This window comes from Pteropus alecto, unplaced genomic scaffold (genome assembly GCF_000325575.1).
Source record: "Pteropus alecto unplaced genomic scaffold, ASM32557v1 scaffold251, whole genome shotgun sequence".
Classification (NCBI taxonomy): domain Eukaryota; kingdom Metazoa; phylum Chordata; class Mammalia; order Chiroptera; family Pteropodidae; genus Pteropus; species Pteropus alecto.
Window position 1 is genome coordinate 1014435 of NW_006431048.1, and position 6821 is coordinate 1021255.

The 6821-nt window shown below is 39.5% G+C and overlaps 1 pseudogene; it reads right to left on the reverse strand.

Annotated features, from left to right (window-relative positions):
* Window positions 1-5258: 5258 nt before the first annotated feature.
* LOC102883615 lies at window positions 5259-5575 on the reverse strand (annotated as a pseudogene).
* Window positions 5576-6821: the final 1246 nt, after the last annotated feature.

Consider the following 6821-nt stretch of genomic DNA (forward strand, 5'->3'; position numbering starts at 1 on the left):
TGCCCATGGCATCAACTACTTTCCTTAATTCCAGTCCAGAAAAACCTCCCGAGCTCTGCCTTACACAACCAGTGGCTTAACAGAGACTTTTACTTGGAGATCTCAAAGGCTCCTCAAAACATGTCAAAAGCCCATCTTCATTCTCAATCGTTCAACAAATGTAAATAAGCACTTATTATGTGATAGGCACTATACTGGTGATGAAAATATAGGAGTAAAGAAGACAGAATCTCTGCTATCTTAAAAATTCTGATTTGGTGGAGGGTCCAAGCAGTCAAACAGGCAATTATAATATTGAATAGGAAGTGGTCAGTAGTCCAACAGAAGACTAGGTTTTATAATTTGTGACCAGAAATATGCCATAGAAACTTAATTCTTATTTATAGCAATAAGCCTATAGTAAAATCGTAAGGTAAAAAAATAATTATATGTCGTTTCATTTAAAGTCAAAGTTTCAAAGAACCTATTGGTGACGTTAAGTGAGGACTTACTGTACATGTGTATAGTTGTCATACTGTGGTTCCACAGCCACGCTGAAATTTTCTCCAGGACTAGTAGGATATGCTCTGAGGGAAAACAGATGTAAAGCGGGGGAAATATGGCTCATTTCCATAAACTAAAAGTTTCTACCAAAAGGGCAGAAGAAATTCATAAATAATTGATGCTAGTTAGAGGTAAGCAACAACCTGGCTGGTTCGGTCAGCCATCAGGGCATTAGTGGATAGTGCCAGCCTAAAAGTATAGTGTCAGGGTGAACCTTCCTCCATGTCACCTGTCAAAATTTCTTCTCCAGTCGGCCAAGGTCATTGATCTTACTGGACCCCTAAGAGATCCCACCTCAGTCCTCTGAGCCTCCCCCTGTAGCTGCCTTCCCTGTAGCCCTTCTGCTCCCTACACCTAGGGAGGTTGGCTTTCCACTCCTCAGAATCCTGTCACCCACCACGTGGGACTCCAATTAGAAGTCCATCAAATTTCAGAGCCAGAGGGAGCTTACAGAGCATAATATCCCACTTCTTCATTTTACAGCTGAGGAAACACAATTTACAGCTGAGAGCTGTTGGAGGAAGCCATTATCTGCTATTTAGGCTGAGTAACAGAGAAAGCCTGGCTGCAGCAAGAGGGGCCATGAAGCAGAGAGATGCTCAGAAAGATGCAGGGCTGAAAGACTGTGAAAGAGGAGTCCCAGGTTGCCTGGTTTCAACTGCTCTTGAGGTTTGCCTGCATTCCTGTCTTTATGCTCAATGAGATTCTCCTGGATCCTAATTGCAATTTCCCTTTACTGCTTATGGTATCTAAAGTCAGTGTCTGTTACATGTGTGTCTGTTACTTCACACACATAATAGATCATAATTCAAGCATGTAAAGTCATGGTTTTGGAGAAGAGCTCTACAGACAGCCTGAATCCCCAGAAAGAGAAACAAGTGGGTTCTAGAGCAAATTAAGCATTGCTGGAACCAAAAAAAAAAAAGACAAAACTGAAGCTGTCTACTTTGGGCACATCGTGAGAAAACAGGGTTCTTTGGAAAAGATAGTAATGCTGGGAAAAATAGAAGGCAGCAGGAAAAGAAGAAGATCAAAGTGACTCCTCATATTGACTCGAGTCTACAGGAGCAGAGCAGGGCTGTTGAGAACAGGACATTGTAGACATCTCAAATTGACTCCTCATATTGACTCAAGCCATAGGCGTGAGTCTACAGGAGCAGAGCAGGGCCGTTGAGAACAGGACATTGTAGACATCACTCATTCAGAGTCACCAGGAGTTGGAGGCAACTCAGCGACATGTAACACACACAAAGCCACCTGTAATAGAAAGGGTGACTCTCCAGCTGAAACTATAAGTATTGGTGTATTAGTTTCCCATGGCTGCTATAAGAAAATACTACAAACCTTGAGGTTTAAAATAACAGAAATTTATTTTCTCACTGTTCTGGAGGTCAGAAATCCAAAATCAGTATCACTGAGCCAAAATCAAGACGTCAACAAAATCAGTGCTCCTTCCAGAGGCTCGAGGATAATGTTTCTTGCCTCTTTTCTCTTCTAGGGGCTGCCATCATTCTTTGGCTTGTAGTCACTGCAATCTCTGCCTTTGGAGTCATATTGCGTTCTCATTAAATCTCCCTACTCTTATAAGGACACTTGTGATTATATTTCAGGCTTATCCACATAATCTAGGATAATAGCCCATCTCAAGGTATTTCATGCAAACACCCTTTATGCCATATAAGGTAACAGTCACAGTTTCCAGGGTTTAGAATGTGAATATCTTTCAAGGGGTCATTATTCAGCCTATCACATTTAGGATATTTGAAAAATGAAATGCCGGTTTAAAAGGATGTTAGCTGGCAATGGAGTAGTAGAGAAAGGTAGAGCCAATGAGTGTTTTCAGCACCAGTTTGAATAAAAGGCATCTAGACACAAAGAACATAAGATCTGGCCCTCAAGGTTGGCATATCATCCTGGAGGAGATAGATGCATCATGTTGTTGTGGTCCAAGCATTAGCTATTATGATCAATTGGCTAGCATCACTTGCATTGAATGCATTGGATGCTAGCTGAGTGATCATAAGGAATTTTCTGATTTGGCTGCTTATGTAGATTAATATACAGTGACCGAATAAGCTGATATGTACACCAAAGTATTTGCTTTGTTGGATCATTACATTTCTCATTTTAAATGTAAAAATCAGAATTCTGTTTTATTGTTCATTAGTTTCTATAAGTTTGAGTAACATGCATCAGGCTCTGAAATGAGGTTTGTCCACTTTACAAGCTCAGAAATATAATTTGCCAACACACTAATAGTGAATCTATCCAGGAATGGGGCAGTCAACCTGAGTTGTAATCTCTTGGTCCTAATTTCAAAGTCTTAAGGAACGAGTACAATTAGTCTAACCTGACTCAATTTCCTATCCTGGAACAATCAACTGTGGCCAGGGAAGGCGACCTCTTTGAATGTACTGCTCGTTTTATATTCATTTGGGTGGGATAGATCAGTCTCCTCAAAAGTTGGAGAATATGGCAAACAGAGGACGCAATGGTCCACGTACTATAACTCCCTGAAGGCATTCTATTTCCAAATGTCCCTGTGCTGTCTGCTAAGTCATCATGATTATGTATTCATGTGTGTTTTCAGGGTTCATCGTAAAACTACAGTTTCTTCTTCCTTCAATGTATTCTTCTCACTTCTACCAAATTAATCCCTATAAAATACCTTTTGATTTATAATCTGTGAAGACTACTACTCATATACTGTCTCTGTTTTTCACCTTACCTACGTATCTCCTGTATTTTAGCACTTAATATTTTTATATCAACTCACTCTATAATTAAATACTTTAATTTAAAAAATAAACTCTTTCTACCATAAATAAAAAACTAATATCACTTTCCTTAAATAGAAGATAATTATACAAATAAATAATGCAGGATGTAAGAATGTGGTTTCTAACCACGAGTTTGACTGCAGCTCCAATGAAATATACAATGTACAATGTACAATATATGATGCATAATATATAATAGGTATATTACCAAAGTTACTGTAAAATGGACTACTCACATTCAAGTTTACAAAGGAAATTGTGGAGAACTGGTTCCATAGAGTTGTACTCTTAGCCAGATCAATGATATTTAAAATGAGTCAGAATTTGGGAGGAGAGGAGAATTTGTAGAGGATCTCTTAGGAAGGATCTGGTGCTATGCCAGAGACCCAAGGGAGGAGTGCAGCCTTCTCCTCAGATCTAGTGCGACGAGTTTCCTTGGGGCCACATGGAGAGCTAAGGAAGGTGTTCCCTGCAATTAGGGGATATAGAGAAAAGGCAACAGACTCCCACCTTAGGAAGAGTGGAAGTGGCTGTGTTAGGATTAGGCTGCACACCCAGAGTTTGGGGGACAATAGAAGTGTGACTGTTTCCTGTGGATGAGATGTGGGCCACTTGGGTGAAGGGGAACTGGAGTGTGGTCAGATACCTTGGGTTCTTCTAATTGAGTGGCCTGGTGCAACTCTAGCAAGAAGCTACTGGGGAATGCTGACTTCTTAGGGGCTGTGAAAGGAGTCACCAGTGACCACTCAGACTGGAAATGCTTGAGTCAAGTGCCTTGCCACAAAGAGTGATAGAAATCTCATGAAAGTGCCCAGGCAAGGAGTCAAGTTTGACCTTCTTGGCCCACAGGGCTCTCAGCCACTAGGCAGGAAATACTGCTCTCGCACCTTTACTTCTCCTTCCTCGGAGACCTCTCCTTTTCTAACCCTGGAAATAAGTAAAAGAGCTGCTAACAAGTGAAGCAGGAAGTGAGTGGAAAGAGCAGAAGCCAACCACACTCCCTTTCTAGAGGGCACGTTTCTACCTACTGTGCTTGATGTAATTTTTCCTAATAACATTAAAACACATACTTAATTATAAAGAAAAAAGTTTAGTGGTATCCCTCCCAAGATCATCTTGCATACCACACTACCAAAAATCTTACCTAGCAGACTCCATCTCTCGCTGGACCCAGCTGGGCCCATCTATGCGGGGCAAAGTCCCTCTTTACTATTCACCATTCTTGTCATGCTCTCTGGGCTCCAATCCTCTAGTGATTCAAATCTGCTCTTTCTTCAAAATTCCTCTGTTTCTTTTTTCCAGACGTTTTGATCAACTTACAGTAAACGTAGAAATCTATATATAGTCTTAGAACAAAAATTGTTATTTGATTGGTTTCTTTTTCTTCTGTATTTATAACTTGCACATTTTTAAATTGTCTTCAAAGCACTAATAGTCATGAAAATACTTAAGCAAAAAAGAAGTTACATTATGCAAAATCTATAATGTATGGCAAACGAGGACTGGCTACTATGTAAAGTGTGCTATCAATATTCATTAAAAACAAAATCCTTAGAGTTGTGCTGGTTTATGAAAAGGAAAAAAGAACAGTCTGGATTATATAAATGCACTCAGCAGAAAAGATTATAGCAAGATAGTGACATCTTTGCAGCCAGCTACAGTTTGCTGTAAGTTAGATAACTTTTATGCGCATCTTTGTAATCAATGCTTAAAAAAAAACCCCTGAAGAGTTCCTAATTACTTAAAATGCAAATCCTAACCAAATGCAAAATCCTTTCTGTAGGATCAGAGCCTGATGAAAAGGATGAGAGGGAAAGGCAGAAGAAAAACCAAACTGTTACCATTTTGAAAACATGTTTCATCTAAACAGAGGAGAGGAATTATAACTTTTCATCTTGTAAAAAAATGGAAAACCTTTCAAAGCTAACAAGGTGGCTAGGATCTGGTGTTCTGTTCTGTTTCAGCCAAGTGCTCCCTAATTAGTCCTCTAGCATGAAGGATACTTCAGCAGAGGTGTATCTGATCACCTTCTCCAACCCCTCTGTGATGATCAGCAGCTCAGCATGTTTGCTTTGAGGCACCTGGCTGTTCCCAGTTCTCTGGGTGTAGTCTAGTGATGGTGGTCCGTAGTCACTCAGCAGCTGGCAGTACTGTGAGGATATTGCCATGAAAGTAAAAGGCCAGTCGATGCTTACAGCCTTGTTGAGGGAGGCCATGGGCATGTGTGCAGTCAGATTTAGTTTGTAAGACATGCCTCCCTTCCCCACGATTAGTGGCAGACAGCACCTGGGTGCAGCCAGGGGCAGGCCCTTGAGTGTGACAGTGGTGAGGCTGGGCTGGCAGGCAAATGGCAGTGGTGACTTAGTGGCAGCTTAGCCGTGGCATTTGTGCTCTGGTTTGTGTACCCAACTGTGTACTCACCAAGCTCCCGAATACTTATTTTTCCATTTTATTTTTTGTTTTCTGCTTTCTCTCTCTCTTTTTCATTCCTTGTGTTGTTTATTTGTTTGTTTCTTGTCTTTTGGGGGGTTACTTGGACTTTTTTAGAATTCCATTTTGATTTATCTGTAGTTTTTTTGAGTGTAACTCTTTGCATAGCTTGTTTAGTAGTTGCTCTAAGTATTACATTATATATACCCAAGTTGTCTATCTTTTGGTATCATCATTTTACTCATTTGAGTAACGTTAGAGAAATCTTACCTCGCTTTATGTCCCTTTACTCTCCCCCATTTATAATAGAATTGTCTTAAATATTTTACAATTAGAACCACATTACACAGAGTAATTTTTAATTGCCAAACATAATTTTGAAAACTCAAGAGAAGAAATTATATTGTATTTACCCATATTTTTGTTTATTGTGTTCCAAGGTTCCTCCTTTTATTGTATTCTTTCTGTTTAGAGAACTTCCTTTAGCCATTCTTTCAGTGTGAGTCTACTAGGGACAAATTCTCTTAGATTTCTTTTACCTGAGACTGTTTAATTTTCCTTTCATTCTTGAAGGATATTTTCACGGGGTGTAGGAGCCTGGGTCAAAAGTTCTTTCCGTTAAGCACTTTAAAAATATTGTGCCACTTCCATTTGGCCTTTATGATTTTTGGTGAGAAATTTGTAGTCACACAAATTGTTTTTCCACTATAGGTAAGGTGTCATTTTTTTCTGCTTTCAAGGATTTTTCTTTATCTTTAGTTTTCAGAAGGTTAATTATAATGCTTCTTGGTATGGGTTTCTTTGGGTTTATTCTGCTTGGGGTTTGCTCAGTTTCCTGAACCTGGAGATATATGTCTCCTGCCCAATTTAGGAAGTTTTCAGTTATTATTTCTTTGAATAAATTTTTAGGTCCGTCTCTTTCTCCTCTTCTAGGACTCTAATGACACAAATGTTAGATCTTTTGTTATGATCCCATAAGTCTGACATACTGTTCATTTTCCAGTCTATTTTTTCTCTGTTGCTCAGATTGGGTACTATCGTTCTATCTTTTATTTCACTGCTTCTTTC